The sequence below is a fragment of the Metopolophium dirhodum genome, chromosome 5 (assembly GCF_019925205.1).
Source record: "Metopolophium dirhodum isolate CAU chromosome 5, ASM1992520v1, whole genome shotgun sequence".
In the NCBI taxonomy this organism is placed as follows: Eukaryota; Metazoa; Arthropoda; class Insecta; order Hemiptera; family Aphididae; genus Metopolophium; species Metopolophium dirhodum.
Window position 1 is genome coordinate 26,308,338 of NC_083564.1, and position 17,248 is coordinate 26,325,585.

The following is a 17,248-nucleotide window of genomic DNA, read 5'->3' on the forward strand; positions in this document are numbered from 1 at the left end:
GTAGCTGTAGGTACTTAACCGTAATAATATACTATAATATTACTCGCGACTCGCCGATCCTGAAATTATGTGACTCCGTGCGTATCTGTCAACTTGTTATGAAAATTCGTAAAAAAATAAATAAAAATTTCTAACCTAACCGTGTAGTTTTGTTGATAACCCAAATGTAATAGATATATTTTAGCTATACGTAGTAACACATTCCCGCATGCAATGATTTCCATGTTTTTCGGTTTTACTCGTGTTAAGATATTTTCTGACAAATATGCTCCTAAATATTATATGGAGTTGTAGACTTGTCTCAACAAATGTTATCAAATTCATATTTTTTACTTATCGTACGACTTACATTATACTACGACCGGGGCATCACGGTCGCGGCATCATCGTCTATAGAAAAATATACATTAGACACGTCTTATAGTAATACCCAATATTTATGCGCAATGCACAACTGCAATTTATCGCAAATGTTTGTCTCGGAAAACTTTCACTTTAACCTCCACGACCTTATACACATTATAATATCTCGACACGTCAACAGACCACTCGTACGGAGTCGATTGTAGACACACAATACAGAGTGGGCCACAGAGTTATCTAGGTATCTGGGCTAGCTATATGTTACGGAAAAACGGCAGAGCACAGTGATTCACCCTGTATATTATACAGGTGTACTCCGATATGAACACAGAATCGTATTTATCACATTATAAATAGACGGAAAATATATTAGGTATGCAAGATTGTGCGACACACGTGACTCGTCGTATATATTATTATGTCATGTGGTTCTCACTTTTCGCCCGGCAAATCTTTACGAAGGCGATCTTATTATTTGCATATTCACCTATACATAATACCATTTATTATAAATACTATTATTTATAATCAATGATAATACCTTGAGTAGGAGACGTTCTATGCGAGGAATTACTTGATGGCGAATCGGCGAACTCTGATGTAGCCACACAGTCTGCTTGCACAATATAGTGACGTAAAGACGTGTGATGTTTAATGACAGTTAACGTTGTACCTATTAACCTATTAAACACATATTATTAAACTATTATGGTACACCATTAATAGTAAATTATTATTTATTTTTTGTCATCCCGTCGTCAAGCCACCGTTATGATCTCAATCCGACATCGATAAAAAAAAATTAAAAACTTTTTTAACCACGTCCCCCCGCCGTTATCCGGGTTCAGTTTTTTTTTGTGTTCCTACACATATGATAAGAATACATTATTATAACAATATCAACATTGCGCGGCATCTATGAAGATTATATTACTGCCACACACAATAGCCTTTGTCACAGCATTGTGTTTATATAGCTGTGTGTATGTGTGTATATGTTGTAGTGCTGTTCAAGAAATAATATTTAATAGCATTTTTTGCTTCTTAAAACAAAAATAGGTACCTATGTTTCCTTACTTCTTACTTATATAGTGTTTTGTCGCAAATATTAACGGTTTGGCTGATTTCAGGTTCCAGAATAGTATTATCCGTTGACCGTTATATATACTATATATAGGAATACCGAATTATAAGTATGTAATATACTAATATTGACTATTATTGTAATCTACATTATACATTTATACACCATACACGTTTATGTGTATAAGCCGTCATAATATGTAGCAAAAAATATGATTATGTCCCATCTTTAATACCGAAATTCAAATCCTAATACCGTGACTGTTACGACGTTGCGACCGTGCTGCGTGTGAAATAAATACATGACTATGACTACATAGTAGATATAATATTAAAATAAAGTCTATAGTCATAGTCACGTACCCGGTACACTGTATAATTCAATTAGAGGTACCCATATAACTCAGTAACCTATACATATTTTTGAATTCTATTTGCGGGACATGAAACTATATTATTGGATCATCAATTTTCTGCAGACAGAATTCTAAAATATGCATAGGGTACTGAGTCATATAGGTAACTGAGTTATAGAGTGTACCTATAGTTTTCGTGGACACGCATGGTATAATGTAGGTGGGTATAACAGTGGCGGATCCAGGGGGATGGCAAATGGGGCATTTCCCCTCCCCCCAATCGCCGTAGTTTTCCTTTGTTTTACACTGTATTCAGCCAATTTTGTAGCCAATTTTGAAACTTTTTATACTTTTGCCCCTCCCCCCCCCCATTCCTCTCCCAAAATTAAGCCCTGGATCCGCCACTGAGATATAATATAGGTATTAAATTATGTATACTGATATGTCATAAGTGAAAAAACATGATTTAAAAATATGTATTTCGTCAACAAAAAATTATGTCATGTCTTATGAGCGATGAACAGACTACCGATAATAAATCAAATTGTGTTAGGTAAATAGACTTTCTGCACATTATATTATTATGATATTTTTGTTCACATTTTGACCAAATAACATCGACAGATTCGCAAGTAGATCGTATGTTGATTATTTTATATCTTGCCAAACAGTAAACATTTGAAATTATGAAATTTTTGAAATAATTTTGATAGTAAAATTAATATTATTTAAAAACTAAGAGTCGATTGTTGAATAAAATTTCTACTTTCTACTCATCTACCATAGACGAACTAAATCATTGAAAACCAAACACTTAAGTAATATGAATAACAAGCAACCAGCGAGTATTAAAAACTTCACAAATACAATATTATACTAAATATATAAACAAAATATTAAGTAGTCACCCGTATTAAGAATACTCAAAAACGACTCCATTATGGCTCGTGTTGTCGTTGTTATAACTATATCATTACGATGTGGTGTGGAACAGGCCGCCGTTGAAATCTCAAGTGCGCCACAGGTGAAGATAATATTATTATCTCAGCAAGACGACGACTAATGCGATTTTTTTTCGCACGCATTAATTTCTGTGCGGAATAATAACGATAAAACACACACGCGCGCGCGCTCGCTGCCACACACACGCACGCACACACACACACACACACACACACACGCACACACACACACACACATACGCTCGACATGACTTTCACGACGAAGAGATAATAATCGTCGTTTCGTTTATATTCATATATATTATATATGATTTTTTCACATCGACGAGAATACGACTATAGTGTACCCGTAACCTTTAAGATATTATATTTTGTTCGTAAGCCGCCCGATATAGGCATTAATGTGTTATAGGTACGTAAATACGCGCGCACCACTGCGTACAGTCGACCTCGTGAAATCAAGGAAGTAAATATTTGAGACGGCATCGTTTTTCGTTTCAATAGAAGCTTTTTTTCCGGCACAGTGCAGAGTGCGCAGAATAGCTACTGACCGCGCGCGATATAATATAATAATTGATTTAGCTGTAGCTATGTCGTCACTCGTCGACCATAAAGACCAATCTTCAACCATACCTATATTATAAGTGTGTGCGATTATTATATTATATTAATTGTATTATAACAACGACCGGAAACGAACGAACGGGCCCGTCCTGCCGCGTTCGAATGGAAAATGTCAACGGCCACCGGTAACCCGGTTACCAGCGGTTCAGATCATAATACCTACCTGTAGGAGTCTTTTTTTATTATTATTATCATTGTTGTTGTTTTACTCGAACGTTTAATTTACTTTCACCGAATGCACCGGCGGACGAAATAATAACACGTTGTTCTGGATGCTACCACTGCACGTCTACGACGTCCACACGCCTCGTTGTTGTTGTTGTTGTTGTTGTTGTTGTTGTTGTTCGCCGTCCGGCGACGGGGGCTTTTGGCCTGCAGATGGCGCTGTTTGTCTTCTAGTAGCGGAGAGCAACGGTGGCGTACGCGTGCCTGACTCACCGTCACGTCTTCGCTCGCTGCACTCGGCGGGCAGTTTGAATTCGTGACCGGCACGCGCGCGTCCGATACCCACACGGCGGTTCTCTATGCATGTGATTTTCGCGTACGACGATTCGTGAATTTTGGTTTTTATTTTCGATCCGCACGGCGTTTATAACCCGTCTAATAATCAGCTCTGTTTGGCTGTCGGATTTGGCGCGAGTGTGCGTGATTTTTTTTTTCAAATATTTAATGAAATAGCCGCCGAGACTGCTTGGCAAGCTCCATATCGCACGCGTTTGATTCACCGATCAGGTAAGAAGATTACGAACGATTTTAAAGAAATATTTATAATATGTACATATCATTAGGTATGCATAATGGTTAATGCATTAATGCTCAGGTGTGTTATATAGCTGGTGCTAACAAATCAATACCATATAAATTTCGTTTCTTTATAACCATGAAAACATTTTAGTATACTTACTTTAAACACAAATCACAAGGTACCTGCATCAGAAAACCACTTATAGACATATTTTTAAATAATAATTATTGTAGGTGCCTAGGTAAACGTAAGCATACAAATACGTCAAAATATGTACTATACTAATACTTGGTAGATTTTCAAAAAAAAAAAAAAAAATAATAATAATTTTTAAGTATTATACGTTGATTATCAATATAATGATTAGGTTGTAAATATAATATACTGAGTTATTTTATGTTAAGAAAAAATCTAAAGTTTATGATTTGCTTCAAACAAGAAGTATAGAATGGTATGTACCTATATTATTTTTTATTTCTCCGACTCTTTTTATTGCACTGTACCTACCAACATTTAAGTAAACGTTTTATTTTATAAACGCACTTCATATTTAAACAAATACTGTTTAGATATTTTTATTAGTGTATCGATTAAAGAAATCTATAAAATAAGCCATAAAAGTTAAAGTTATCAATAAATAAGGAACAAATATTAACTTAAGGTTTTTATTAGAAAAAAACTGTAAATAAAACATCACTAATTTACTCGTAATATTCTTCCTGTATAATCACCCTCTAACATATTTTTTTATCGTTACTATAATCTTTTAGCAAAAATAGGTTAATAAGTAATAACGTATACACGAGGTATACATTAATAGTAATAAATAATAATAAAATAATAATTAACACCAATAAATTTATCAAGCTATATTATATACATTATCTACAAACTACAAAGTAGACTTTACACGTAAATAGATAATAGTTCTATACTAACCTACTACCTACTGATATTTATTGTTTACTCAAAGTTTAAATATTTATAAATGAATCATCTACTTAAAAGTTTTAACTAATTCATCTTAACATCGATTGGAAAAAAATACTTGGTTATGGTAACATGGTCTATTAGTATTTAGTGTTCACAATAAATTATGCTTTTTATTTTTAAACATATTGTATAAAAACGGATTATTAATGCTATGTATAGCAATATATTATAATGTAGTTAGTTTTTGGACTATATTATAATTTATGTGTACCTAATTCATTGGCATTTTTATTTGTATTTAAATAACAAAATATTTTTACAATACTCAATAATTAAATTTGCTACATTTCGGTGTCTAATTAGTAAAATTCCTTAAATACCAATTTCTTAATGATTACAATTTACAACCTCAATGGTTCTGCATTAAATAAATATTAAACATACTCAATGCCCAATTCCCATTAATAATAGGTAGGTAGGCATAAATTAGATAGGATTAGCCGTGAAAAGTCGATTATAACCCTCATTTATAATTTAGTCCCTTAAGTAATTTAAAGTTAATTAATGATAGATGTAAGTTATTTTTAATTAGTTTGAATTAATTTGATAATTTAAGTTTTCTCAATTAAGTGAACTAATTTTTAAGTATCTACTGATAATAAAGTGACTACTGACTTACTAGAACTATAAGAAAATGCTCCAATTCTCATACAGAGAATACATTGATTCTTTTACATTTTTATTAGATAATACAATTTATTGTATTTAATTTTACTAGCGACCTTAAATTTAAAATCATTTATTTAAGTTTACCATTTGAAAATATGAGGGTAGTTGTTTAATTAAAACTATTATTGATATATTCTATAGATTGTTAATAATATACTATATATAGTTACAATTTTTAAAATTTAATTTAATTAAATCAAAATATACTCATCGGACTAAATTCTTATAACAATGTCCTACCTATATGTTTTTCTAAATATCGTTATTGTTATAATTTAATTTCTTACATACAAATATTTTTCTACCATAGAATATTTGATTATTTAGTTTTATTTGATTTATTTTAATGTAATAAATAACGAAAATAAATTTTAATAAAAACTAATTAAATTTCCTATAATAGTTGCGTCGAAATATTTCTGCATAGTAGACAAAATATATGAAGGTTCGTGCATCTATGAGCTTACTTGTTATAGTATACCTAAAAAATTATTTTGTAAATAAATATTCATGAATTAATTTAAAATAAAATAAATAAATTCAGTTTTAACTTTTTCTTTTTCTTTGAAATATCTATGGATTCATCGTCTATAAACTTACTGTAAGGTAAAATATTATAAATTATAATAAATAAAAACCGGTTTCCTAATAGTCATTCGATTGCCCATTCATTATTAGGAAACAAGCAAAGTATAGCTATTGCCTATTTTTCGATATTTATCACGTATTCTATCATAAATTGATAACAATTAATTTAATAGAAACATTTTTCTCTATTCGCAATCGAGGTATCGAATTAATATTATTATTTTTTGTGGTCTAATTAAAATGTGCTTAATATTAATAACAATATAATTATACATAACATATATATGAATATGAATAAAACAATGTGCTTTTATAAGCTCACTGTGTTGAAACATATTTTAATTATTTCTTTCTATGACTCGATTAAAAATATTTTTATTTTTTAATTAAAATTATTTTTTTCTTCTGGCAATTGGCTATTTATTACGTTTATAACAAACTGTTGCCAGACAATTAAATATTACTTAAGTATAGAGAAATTAATATCATAAAAACCCACAGTTGCTTTTTACGGCAACGCTTCAATCTATAGAGTACCTAACTTAAATGTATAACAAAAAAATAATTATGAAAGTAAATCGTTTCAATAGTCAGTATTAATAATAATTATAATTACGAGCATTTTTAAACTTGATGAAATAATAATACAATGTATACAATTTGGTCGAATATATTAATTAAATATATAAATATACGTTAATTGACATACGTCACACATCAGCAAATTGTGAAATGAAACTTCATTCGTGGCAATTCAAGACGTACTAAACATCAATGATTTTATTATTTTACTATTATTTACTTTATTATTACTGTAAGACCAATGGAAGTTGGAACTGGCATTTTCATTATATAAGTAACAATATAGGCATAACATTATGTGTATTAAAACTCTTGTTTGGGTAGTATATAAGTATACGTTTTATTTATTTAAGCTCAACTCGTTTAATGTTTTTTTTTTTTATCGATACCTAATAATACATACCAATTGAGTCGTGAGGGATTGCACTTAAAAAGATTACACTCCATGTTTTAAAAGTCACCTTGCAGTGTTTCGGCGTAAACAGTACATTAAAGGAGTGATATTGAATACACATTAGGCATTATTATTTAGTGTACATGGATATAAAATTAGATATACGTATTATTATACTCAACGAAATATTCAAGGATGAGACTTTCGCAAGTTTGAGGGAGACTATTATTTATTACAATATTATTACTGTTGTTGATGATGTTGTCGTCTTTGTATATTTATCTATTCCTAATATAATAATACTATGTCGTAAAAAATTATGAAAATACTGTTAAAAACAATAATATTCTATTAACTGACGCAGACGTCTTCCGTCGCCAGAGTTGCGGCGTGACTCACAAACCGCCATGATATTGTCGCCATGGGGCTACGCGCAAACGAACAACAAATGCACTGTAACCTTCGTGAAGTCTATAATACTGCAGTGTATAATGTATACGTTTTATCGGAAATAATGATAATAATACGTCCTGTGAGACGTGTATTAAAGGTACTATGCGGTGATTCATATATTTATACCATTATACTACCTGCTAAAACACTTTCCGGTTCCCATCGCATTTGTACTTATGCTATATAAATTATGAGTTAATTAATACATGCATGAAATTAATGAAAATCTAATATTCGTCGATGGGCGACTAATTCGTCGCATCTCAAAAAAGTAACATTTTCAGGAGAGACAAAAATATTATAACGCATGCAGTGAAATAAATAATAGTACAATATTATATAGGGACACTTGGTGATGCTAATATAAATATTTCTAAAATATTCAAATGAATTGTATACCAGTGGAGTATCCAGAATTTTTTTTCAGGGAGGAGGAAGTACAACTCCATAAGACCCTGGATACGCCACTGATAGGTACTATAATATTATAATATCTAATATTATATATTTATATCATACGTAATAAGACCATATTATACAGTATGCCATAATATTTGAGATTTAGATATATTTGCAAATTCAGGAAATTGTTATTAGTTCTGTCTTCTGTATACAAAATAAACACATCGTGAGAGGCTTATTTATAATTATTGAATTTCGAAAATTTTATAACTATTACACTGCATATTTTATAATTTATAAGCTTACCCCCATTTTTTCTTCAATAATGAATTTATTTAAATTCGGATTTATGGAACTTTCAAGAATTATAAAAGGAGTTTAATACTACATTAGACACATACAATAAAGCATAGGCTCTCAAGTCTCAATAACTAATTATTCGCGTTTTATTTGATGTAGACGCAGCACAGTGCAGTCCTGCAAAAAGCGTTATCATTACAAAATATGTTGCATACCTATACACGCGTAGAGAAACATGCACTGCGCCATACCGCTCATCTACCCAATAGAAAATTTTTTATTAATCTCAAATCTCGATAAGCCTATGGATATGACAGCCATGCATTAGCCACCGTAGTCCATACCTATTGTGATTTTTAATAAGAAAAATGTGAAACCTGACACCACCGAGATCCCTGCTCATAATAATTATTCATAATACACGATATATATACCTACATAATATACAGGGGGATTCTCTTATCGTAAATCAGACAATATCTCAGTAAATGCGTGTCATTCTTAAATTTGAAGAACTAAAACCGACGGTTACGGAAAATTAATGTAACATTGTGTGTATTTAAAACCATTTAAAAAAAAAATTGTAAAATTTCCGATATTCCTTGAGATATTGCCTGCAGGCTCACGACAAGAGAATCGTCCTGTACCTACTCAAGTCAAACACGCGGAGAACCTGTCCTCGTTGCATTCCTCGCCAACGACCCCAACACCCGAAGAACAGGTATACTATAATATAATAATATATATTATTGTTATACCAATAGATTATCTGAGTGTAGGTACCTATACATATATTTGTACCGATGCGTGGCCGGGACACGTTGGAAATGATTTTAATCTCGTTGCCCCGACAACGACAGCTTATACCTACTAGTTATGCTTAAAGAATATACCGCACAACACTATATAACTATATACCGATAAAATGGATGTTATATAAGAAAAAAAATAACGTCGGTAAACACCATTTGGAATATATTTTGTTCTCTCCCTGTGCAGACATACAAGAATATAACGTGCATCTTGCATGAAAAGCAGACGCCAGTAAAAATATTTTGATGTGTGCATATTATTCAAGTCTCCGAAAATGTCACCATTTTATTGTGTTTTACGCGTGAGTGGTCTAATTTTTACTATAGAGTGACATTCCGTGACACTGTCTGGAATTTCATTTTATCGGAGTTTTTTATTCACCCAAATGGTTATACATACCTTAGGGCTACGGGAAAAGAGTTCAGTTTTAAAATTAAAATGACATCTCAACCATTGTCGTGACGCGATCGTGCTCGGAATAAATACGATGGTGATGTGATTTTAATTAATATTGCTTTATTCTACAGTACACAAGCAACACACACTTTTTGATTTTAATAGATACTTAGTATAATATTTTAGTAAATGGCAATTTTATTGGTATCAAGTATTTTTTTGCAATCAGTCTATGTACAATAATAGTTGAAATGAAACATATAATATGAATCAAGCTGTGTCAGTCGGATAATATGTTAACTAATAAAACGGCATCCAATATGATTCCATTAATTGTTATTGCACTTGAGTGCACTTTCAAATTAATAAATCGACTACACTATACGCACATGCTGATTTTCTCACATTTGTCTGAAACAATAATTTCAGCAACTTTGTTATTGTTATTAATCTAGGTCGAAACTGTCGTGCCTATGAACGTATCATAATGAAAATTTTTAACTTGATTAGTTTTGAGCGAATTTTTATCACGAGCTGTCTTGTATTATTATTAATCAATAGCAGGACTCATGGAAATGCAATTTATTAAAACATTTGAAATCGTAATAAAAGTATATTTCATAAGAATAATACATTTTCCGATTATATTTTGGTATACCAATATACATATATATGGAATCATTGGTTGAAACCATGGTACACCACCATCATGCATTATAATTATTGTGGTAACGATCGAACGTTTTCTTCATGGTAGTTCATACCTAATTATTAATAATTAAACACGCAATAGAAATATTCTGAACAAAATGTGTTGTGTATTGTGTGTACTACACTGCTACTATAATAAGACATTTTTTATTGTTGTCACTCCTCAGTTAATATGACTTATGAGTTATGTGACTATCTCTAAAAACTGAAGTTTTATTGTGTTTTTTTGAGTGGAATTACACATTTTAAAATACCGTAAAATATAATATGCAAAAATACTACGTACATAATATTATATAATAGTAAGCCTTTAAATATAATTAATCGACTTATCAAGCGAATTACTGATTTCAAATAAATATCGAACATTACAATATGATTACTATCATATGATTATTAGTTTATAACGTACATTGCATAATATATATTTTATTGTAACCGTATGCGTATGGTGGTACTTAATTATTCATATTTTTCTAGTTATTTTTCACTGCAGTGTAGACTTTTTTACTTATAATCTTCAATTCTTCGTCTCCACAGTCCACACGCCGCTACAATATTATGCACGACGGAATAGTTTTTATTGAGATAATAAAACATTATTAGAAACACACGCATTTCTCAGAAACTTTATTTCTCGGTAAGATATTATTATCACGATACATACATTGATACATTGACTTATCCAAATAAACGTTAAATAATCTTTTAAATGCTTAATAACAATATTATTATTAATCAGTAATAACGATGATTGCGTTATGTCATATGCGATATGCTCGACCATAGCCATACAATATGATATAATGACAAATATTATAATCTGCAAATTGCAATGATTCAATTGCAACAGTTGACTACTTTTTTTTGTTGATAACCAACTTCATTTCAAATTAAAGTTTTTTACGTAATCACGAAAAAATACATGGTATAGTGATATATATATATATATGTTTAACGACGATAAATAAAACACCACGCCGCCCTTCAAATTAGGAACCAGGAAAAGTTACATGATTCAGACACGAGAATGATAGGTAGTAGCAGGGCTATAAACAGTATAAACACGCACTTGTACCTTACTATATTATAATATAATCGTGAGTGCGCGAAACTACTCTTCACAATATTGTATTTTGTCAAAAGAAACTCGAATGATAAAGAGTGAAACACGACGAAACGATAACCATCGCGAGAGGCATAATAATATACACACGACACGGAAATACGTATACAAAGAGCCTATACCGAGCCATACCCATACGCGTCACACAAACTAAACGTGATAAAAAGTCTTAAACTATCCTACAGGTGTTTTTCTGCGTGTGCACACGGTACATACCGGGTAATGGAGATGGACAAATCTTTCGTAAAAAATTATCGTTCAGCAAAACATAATCGGCCAAATCGAATATCGTCCGACCACTGTTGTACATTAATCAGCTCAGTCCAACAATACTGTTGTCTAGAAAATTACAACAATATCGTATACTTCTTCAATACCTACTCCATGATATTATAATGTCGTTGTCGCATCCGTTTGTGACTGGCCAGACGAAAACTGCTCCTCGCGGTGCGTACATCTAATAACTGGAAATCGTCCGAGTGACCATAATCGGGTAGCGCCAAGTGGGAGACATCGGCAACCTGTTTCCCAGAAGAACGCCCGAAACAATGCAACAGGTATGACTGATCGTTCATATCTTTTTCGTTTCGATGTCACGTACGTGTGCGCGGTGAATATAATATAATATAATATATCATACATCGTGCCCGACCTATTCTGCATAATATTATTAGATACACTGCATGAGCATGGTAGTAGTATCGAGAAGAATATCGATTTCGTACAGTTGTATACTTGTACACCTATATCACGTAATAATGGAGGAAATTTACCTATTATTAAACATAATATATAAAGGTACTTAACAATACTTTCTGTGGTTTATTTCAGGTTTTTTTTCGATATTTTATGAGGCAAATTGTAATTTACACACTTATAATTTGCCTCATAAAATATCGAAAAAAAAACCGTAAAATGTTGTAACCTTTAAGTTTAATATAATAGATATAAGTTCATTCGAATCTCGAATACTAAAAATATCGAAGCTAAACGAGAACTGTTAAATATAAATTATCCATGTAACGCACTCGTAAGACGAAGACAACAACGCATGCCATAAGATACCGATACCGCCTCATAACAATGAACGTGTATAAAATTGGGTAGTGGTATTGTTAATTTTTTTTTAACTAGAGCTTCACGTTGACCAATATTTTTCAGATTGCTTATTTTATTTATTTAGCTTTTAACAAAAAGGTATGCTATTAGAATATCAGATCTCATTATTGTCCGTAGCTATTTAATATAATATAAACGCACGGATAAAAATATATTTTTTCTTCTAAGTATAGTAATTTCTAAATATCATAAATCATAATCTATTAAAAATACTCTATCCGCTATCGGCATATTTCGACGAGACTTTCAAAGTTGTCTTTGCAATAAAAATAATATAATGTTGGAGATGCCACTTGAGGTCATCAATTTATTTTATTAGAAAAAAAAAAACAATTTGTTTCTACCACCCGAGTGTAAAAGTGGGAATAAAGACGTAGTCGTGATTATGATTCAAGTATCATCAACGGTATTTCGGTTTTAAATGGTTTCTGGTTTTGTTAATTATTTCGGTTTATGCTCGTGCATACTATATAGTATATGCACTGCAGTTACGTTCCGCAATGGTTACAAGCCCCACGGCACGATCTTGAGCTTGTTTTCTCGATTCGAGTAAAATAAAATAATATATTAATAATATGTAACCACGCGCGCGTGTGTGTGCGACGGCGACGTGCAGTGCGTAACGGTTTTAACTGTTTTACTTTTTTAATACGAAGGTATAAGTAGGTATTTAAATCTGTTCGCAGTTCGAGAACGAACGTGTGCAAAAATCGTTAAACCCATAGCTGCAAACCGGTCAGTCGCGTGGTGGATTTGTCAAAAGTTTTTTTATTATTATTTTTATTATTATTCAAATTGTTTGGTAAAAAATTTAAATCTACGTACATAATCGTGCATAATGCGCGGTGATCACTATAATATTATATAGTTCACGCATGCTGCCAAATACATTATGTTATACATTATATCACACGCGGGCACGCCCTATATATAACGGGAATTATTGCAATAATATTATTATCATCGTCATAACATATTATATGTTATAATAATATATACGTATCGGTAGCGGAGTTTTAGGGGAGTAGGGCCGTGTGACTGCGATCTTGGACAATTTTTTTTGTTCACGCCCTCGGCGTCTTGATAACTTTCAACGTGGGTAAGATTATATGTACGACCTAGACCTGCATTATTTTTAAATGTCAATCTCTCTGGCTTCAATACGATCATATTGTTGTATTGATGAACTTAAAAGTGTTCAATGTATATAATGCGTACAGTGTTTGATGTTTGTAAATTGTAATGATATCTAATTTTTATTTGTCTATATAATAAACGTTTGTTACGATAACGCGGGTGTTTGACGCGTTTTAGATTTTAATATTTATAGTCATGTCAAAAAAGTGGAAACATTGAGTAGACTGGAAAATTAAAATGTCGCAAACATCAATTCAAAAGATAAATGTAAAGCTGCAGTCCACTATATATATTGAAATTTTTATTCAAGCTATGCTATTTGAAAGAATTACGAAAAATATACTAAAACACTAATTTAAAATAAAATTGACTTATGTAACATCCACTCATATGTTGTACGTTAACAATAAATTCTTGTATAAATAATGTTGGGTTATGGCGACTATAGTTATGTTTTTCGCAAATATTGATCTAAAAGAAATCTGACAAAAAACAATGCAATGTATTTCGTAAACGAAATACTACAAATTATTATTATGATATAATTGCCCACATACATTTATGATTTATATTATTATAAATCATATTGTAGTTAATAAAAATATAAACTGTCTATAACAATACGCAACATTAAAAATAAAATATTATTGCTCAACACAGCTTTATAATATGTTCTAATAACTTCTAAAAAACATGTTTTATAAATCACGCGTTCGTATTTTTTTAAAAGTAAAAATAAAAAATAACCAAAAGTACCTACATATTCCATTTATATTATGTTTCTCGAAAGTGTAATATGTAAGCAAATACACAACACACTATTAGATTACTATAATCGAATTTTACAACAGAACATAACGTTCGTTTTAACTTTTTTCAATCACTATCATAGTTATACAACAAAAATCTGTTGAATATTTTAATAATACGCTATATTTGTTTGAAAATAAAGCTGTGATCAAATCAAAGGATACGTAAAACGAATTTGTGTGGAATGTTTTGTATTAATAAGCACGTTCTCTCCGGAATCACGAGATTTGTTGCCATAAAAACTTAAGAGGAATTATATATCCAATATTGAAATGAAATCTGAATGTAGAATATTTTAATTTTTAAGTGCGTGTTTATATAGGTTTATTAGTGCATAAACACCATGATCATATATACACACGCTCATTCGTATGTTAAACGGGATTTATATTTTATAGGATAGTCTCTGCTTGAACGGTGAATACGTGCATATTTTTATTTTAATTGTCTGTTATTTGTTTTGGCCGTTACACGTGGTGGGTCCATTAATATTGTGGAACGGTGTTGTACAGATGAAACCAAATGAACCTCGGAAGCAATCGTAATGGGAAAAAGCAAAAATTGTAATTAGAAAAACTAATTTCAACGCGTTTCGTTAGATTGACTACATAAAACATATTATATTCTCATTAGATTCTGTCCGTAAAGTATGCTGTTTTGAAATACCTATATCAACAAAAGTTTAAACCATCGTTATCGTTAATCACCCGTGTATTTTTATGTGTTTTTGTGTAAAATATTGCTATAATGTGAAAACGTTTCATGATTCGATAAAGACGTTTTGACAAAAACACACACATACTCCAACCACTCTATATAAAATAAATATATTTAATAAATATAAATTTCAGTGTGATAAATGGTTCATATTATAATGCAGGAGTTGAGTCGATCTAATAATTATTGCGATCGTGTCAATACGTAATAACATACAGATGGTGGTCGTTCAGCAGTCGTTTATAAACGCCATCACGAAACGTGCGTGTATTGAGGAAATCGTAAAACGAAAAGAAAAATATCATTAACTATCCTGAACGATACAAGTATATAACTGTGGGGTACCCGGTCAGATTTTTACGACCCGGTTCCATCAAGCCGAATTATCTATACGAAACTTGTATAATATGCGTGTTATTATTATTAAAATTATCATTTACACTCTGGGCGAAACGACTTCTCTTGCAAGCCGTGCTGCGAAGTCATCGGAACGAGAGAACTCTGGGGTCAAACAGCTTGGTCGCCGGGCCGCATAATATATTATACTGTGCTGTGTGACAAGCCCTAATCGAAAGTGTACCATAATATTACTGTGTGCACATCGGAGGTGGACAGATCGTTTCTCGTCGGTTGAAAGCGCCAAGTGCCCAGGGAAATAATAATAATGCACTATAATGACTATATTCCTGCACGTAACTACACTACAGGACATGTGTAATGGGTGTTAGATAATAATGCGTTGTATTAAATACGTTCCCGTATTCGTTCGACGACATCGAACGAGACTATCGATAAAAAAATCTAGCCACTCAATACAACACGTTACACGTATTGTGGACAAAATCGATAATCGCGAAGAAGGCCGTAAAAGTATACATCATCACCCGGTCCATATAGCTATTTTTTTTTTATAGAAGACGTGGTACCTTTACTACGTATTTATACTATTTAATAATCACAGACTTCTGTACCACTCTATATTATAATATAGTCATCTGTGATAATATAATATTTGTATATACACCTATGGTTATAATTTATATGTGCATTGTGCCGGGTGTACTAATCGCAAGGCTGGGCAAGTTAATGATTTTTTTTAACTCAGTTAGGTTAAGTTAATATGTACCATTAACAAAAAGTTAAAAGTTAAAAGTTAATTTAACTATAGGTTAACTCAGTTAAGTTAAAAGTTAAAACACACTTTTTGTTAAAGTTAAAAAAAAATTAATTTGTTTATACAACGCTAGCGTACTTAATTTTTTTACAACCCAAAACTTAATTATAGGATATATAGTGTTAATACTTCATACAGTATTTCCATATAAGTTAGATTCGAATGATGTACATTTTTAACTTTAAACAATTTACGATACATATTTTTTGACATGAAAACGAAATAGACTGAAATAGTGAAATATTATAAAATTAAAAACAAAATAAATTAACTTAAATTACTTCTTAAAATGAAAAATGAACTCGTTAATTAAGAAAGAAATTTAGTAAGTTAACAGTTAAGTTGATATGAAAAGCCAAAAGTAACTAGATAAGTTAAAATAAAATTAACTTTTTAACTCGTTAATGCCTTGACTAACCGTTTATCGTTTATTATCACAATTATATCACTGCGAACGTAGTCTACAGCAGTGACATCGAGATCAAATAAATTTATTCGAAACTGAAATGAAAAATAAAACGGTATGCGATTACAAATAATTACGAGTCCAGCGGCTAGCTCGAGTCGTTCTACCCGTATCGCTGTACATCATAGTTTCATACTCATAATAATATGAACATTTAATTGTCCGTGATCATCGGACGAGGGAACAGCAATACAAACTAGACCGCGCGTTTGTATATTATATCGGTCAGATTTCAGAAAGTGTATGATACACGCATTTAATTCGT

At 31.3% G+C, this 17,248-nt stretch overlaps 1 protein-coding gene across 1 annotated transcript in view; it reads left to right on the forward strand.

The window, feature by feature from the left end:
- The first annotated feature begins 3,814 nt into the window (after nucleotides 1-3,814).
- The window catches only part of LOC132945141 (uncharacterized), a 37,695-nt gene continuing 24,261 nt past the window's right edge, over nucleotides 3,815-17,248 (forward strand). The window contains exon 1 of the mRNA XM_061014799.1: nucleotides 3,815-4,120. The gene's annotated coding sequence lies outside the window, so the exon portion shown is untranslated. The remainder of the gene's footprint in view (nucleotides 4,121-17,248) is intronic.